Source organism: Lactuca saligna, chromosome 8, assembly GCF_052625555.1.
Source record: "Lactuca saligna cultivar CGN05327 chromosome 8, ASM5262555v1, whole genome shotgun sequence".
Taxonomy (NCBI): Eukaryota; Viridiplantae; Streptophyta; class Magnoliopsida; order Asterales; family Asteraceae; genus Lactuca; species Lactuca saligna.
This window is the reverse complement of record NC_136424.1, coordinates 166,073,860-166,078,241: the sequence shown is the minus strand read 5'-3', so window position 1 is coordinate 166,078,241 and position 4,382 is coordinate 166,073,860.

Sequence of the window (4,382 nt, the reverse complement as noted above, 5' to 3'; positions counted from 1 at the left end):
TATGGGTATATCTATTTAATCAAGCAAAAGTCAGAAACCTTTGAAAAGTTCAAAGAGTTCAAAAATGAAGTGGAGAATCAATTGGGCAGGAAAATCAAGATGCTTCGATCCGATCGAGGAGGAGAGTACCTAAGTCTTGAGTTCCACGATTATCTCAAGGAGTGTGGAATAGTTTCACAATTGACGCCTCCTTGGACACCGTAGTTGAATGGTGTGGCAGAAAGGCGTAATCGAACCTTATTGGATATGGTTCGCTCTATGATGAGTCATGCTTCACTACCTATCTCTTTTTGGGGGTATGCCTTAGAGACTGCCGCCCATATCCTTAACTGAGTCCCTACTAAGAAGGTTGCCAAAACACCTCACGAGATGTGGACAGGGAAAGCTCCCTCGTTAGCACATATCAAGGTTTGGGGTTGCGAGGTTTTCGTAAGACGAGATACTCACGACAAGCTCGAACCTCGAAGTGAGCGATGTATTTTCATCGGCTACCCGCAGACATCCTTTGGATATCTCTTCTATAGACCGAAGGACAACGTTGTCTTTGTTGCGAGGAGAGGAGTTTTCCGAGAGCAAGAACTCATAAGCCAAGGAGACAGTGGGAGGCAAATCGAACTTGAAGAGATTCAAGAGTCGATAGATGAAGGAACCTCTACCGCTGGCACTCAACTCGAGGAGGAAACTCCAGTTGAACCGATTGACGAGTCCTTACCTCTTAGACGTTCCGATAGAGTTAGAGTTCATCCCCAGTTTTATGGTTTTCATATTACTACCGAAGGGGACACGTATATTAGTGATGGTACACTAGTAAACCTTGATGAACCTAATAGCTATAAGGAAGCCATGGCAGGCCCGGAGTCTGTGAAATGGAAAGAGGCAATGGATAGCGAGATCCAATCCATGTATGATAACCAAGTTTGGAATTTGGTTGATTATGTGCCCGGACGTAAGACCGTTGGGTGCAAATGGATCTTCAAGAAGAAGACCAACGTGGATGGAAACGTACACACATATAAAGCGCGATTGGTTGCAAAGGCCTTTACTCAAACTCCCGGAGTTGACTATGATGAGACCTTCTCACCAGTTGCGAATATTAAATCTATTAGAGTGATGCTAGCTATTGCCGCATTTCATGATTATGAGATTTGGCAAATGGATGTCAAGACTGCTTTCCTTAACGGGAAGTTGGCTGAGGATGTTTACATGGCTCAGCCAGAGGGGTTTGTGGATCCGAAGCATCCGAATAGAGTGTGTAAGCTTGAGAAGTCCATTTATGGACTTAAACAAGCGTCTTGCAGATGGAATCTTTGCTTTGATGAGAAAGTCAAAGAGTTTGGATTTGTACGAAGCGAAGACGAATCATGTGTATATGTCAAAGCCAGTGGGAGTATAGTAAGCTTCCTCGTTCTATATGTCGATGACATATTACTCATAGGAAACGACATCCCGACTCTACAGGAGGTCAAGTCCTGGCTCGGGAAGTGCTTCGCTATGAAGGACCTCGGAGAGGCTTCTTACATTTTGGGAATATGGATAGTAAGAGAAAGAAGTAAGAGACTAATTGGACTTAGTCAGAATACTTACTTAGAGAAGGTACTAAAACGTTTTAGTATGGAAAACTCAAGGAAGGGAGAATTACCGATACAAAGTAATGCCATGTTGAGTAAGACTCAAAGTCCGAGTACCGAAGCTGAGATAGGAGAAATGAGCCAAGTACCATACGCTTCCGCAGTTGGCTCAATCATGTACGCTATGACTTATACTCGCCCTGATGTAGTCTTCGCTTTGAGCATGGTTAGCAGATATCAAGGGAATCCTGGAAGAGCACATTGGATTGCGGTGAAGAATATCCTTAAGTACCTTCGGAGGACGAAGGAATGGTTCTTAGTCCTCGGAGGGAGTGATGACTTGAAGGTGCGAGGGTATAGTGACGCCAGTTTTCAGACCGACAGGGACAACTACCGTTCACAGTCGGGCTGGGTCTTTACCCTAAATGGAGGAGCAGTGACATGGAAGAGTTCCAAGTAGGAAATCGTAGCTGATTCAACGTGCGAATCAGAGTACATTGCAGCGAGCGAAGCGTCAAAGGAGGCAATATGGCTGAAGAACTTCATCGGTGATCTTGGAGTTGTACCTGCCATAAAGGAGCCCATGGAGATTTTCTGTGATAACGAAGGAGCGGTTGCCTTGACCAAGTAACCGAGGGATCATGGTAGATCAAGACATATCGACAGAAAATATCACTTCATTAGACATCGTGTAGAAGAAGGACAACTCGTAGTGAAGAGGATATCTTCAGAAGATAACCCAGTAGATCCGCTTACGAAGGGACTGAGTAGGGTTAAGCACTTGCAGCATGCTAGGAGTATTGGGCTGAAGCCTGATATTAGCATATATTAGATAGTATTAGAAATGTGTAATAGATAAATGTAATTAACATTTGATGATTAAATAACGGAGTTTTATTTATGAGTAATGTTACTGTCTTATGTTAATTGTTTAACTATTGTTTCACTTTGCATGTTTTGACTTCCAGAATAATTGAGTTTATTAGGAATAATCGAATTGTTCAAATTGTCCACAATCGTTCATATGTTGGAAGTAGATATGAATGAAGATTGTCATGAATTGGTGTGTAGATTGCCTAAATGGTGTTAGACATAGCAAAGGGTTGCTGCAACATTCATGAGTGCTTATGAACTAGTTTTGAGCATTGGAACAAAGCCGCGCTTGCTGGAATCACCTTATGGAATAAGATATAAAAGGGTGATCGCAAGACGATAATATCATATAGTCTTAAAACCTAGATATATGGTTTGTTATTTGTTGATTGATTGTACATTGATAATGCGAAAACACATCAGTAACTCGGTGTTATAAAACGCATTGTTGTGTATAGTTGGTTAATGAATAAGTAAATGCATATAAGTCGAAGTTTATCTGTAACTTTTATCTAAGAAGGTAAAAGCGATATATCGGCCGCTCGATGATTTGATTTGACTTATGTGTCGGGCCCAGTCAGAACTGAATTGATGTGTTCGATTAAGTTCTATGTCGAATAAATCGGAGATCGAGAAACCTAAATGCTTAACTAATCATTCCATAGAATTGTCAGCATGATATCTAACGGAGGACTGTACGATCCCTTATCTAAAGGACAAGATTGATTAGATTAGAGTTTGATAGCGTCTTTGAGAGCTACGATTGCAAACCGAATTGTACTTGTGTATATAGTTACTAGACTTATCCAAGTGGGAGATTGTTGGAATAGTGTCTAAGGCTACAACTATATTAAGCAAATACTTGACCCGGTTATGCATGGTCCTTTTGGGTTGCCTTCACCATAGCAACTTGATAGGATGATTTATTAAGAGAGAGTAAATATTATTAATATATTATGAGAATAATATAAAGAATAATAATATTGTTAGTTGATTAATATAAGTCATAGAATTAATTGGAATTAATTTGGTGACTTAAAGAGATTAATTAAATAAAAGGGTATAAACTGTCAATTGTTTGATAGTTAAACTTTAGACTGTAAATCCATATAGATATAGATGGGACGGATTCTAGAAGCTAAAGGATAACTCAAATCGTCCATTGCTTATCTAAGGAATGGATTTGGATAGCCTTAAGAGAAGATTATCCAATTAGGGTTTAGGTTGTAACCCTTAAGGAGTCTACAAGTATAAATAGACCCTATGACATAAGGAATTCGGTACTTCACCTAAAGTAGAGAAACCCTGGCCGAATTCCTCCCCTCTCCTCTCTGCCAAATCATCCTCCTTGCTATTTGGTGTTTGTAAGCCATTAGAGGAGTGACAATTGTGACTCTAGAAGCTCCAAGACAACAAGATCAACAAGGAATTCAAAGGTATGATTCTAGATCTGTTTCAATATTGTTATTTAACCTAAATAGTCATTAGAAGTCTTGGATTCAAAGCTTGTTTAATTAGAAAGCCTAGATCCAAGCATTAGGGTTTTGCATGCGCACATAGGAAAGTTCTTATCGCTAAAACCCATCAGGAGGGTCGTTAGCCGAACGGGTAGGACAAGGACTATAATTCTCGTCAAAAGTATAATGATGAATATAAAATAACTAAACCTTTTATAATTGCCAATCTTAGTTACTTTAGGAAAATGTGAATTTGGTGCTAACCCATGAAATTACACTTTGTACCTTACCAAGTCGTTGGTGGAGTGTATGTGGGTAACTGACACACTAACATGGACTAGTAAGAGTGGAAAAAGGTGACTTAATGTTTATCTTAGATCAGTGGAGCGCGTGTTGGTAACCGGAACATTGATTAGGTGTTAAAGATCAAGGGTACCAAGTTAATTTGGATGGTTATTCACACCTTGTTTGTGATCCTCGGCAT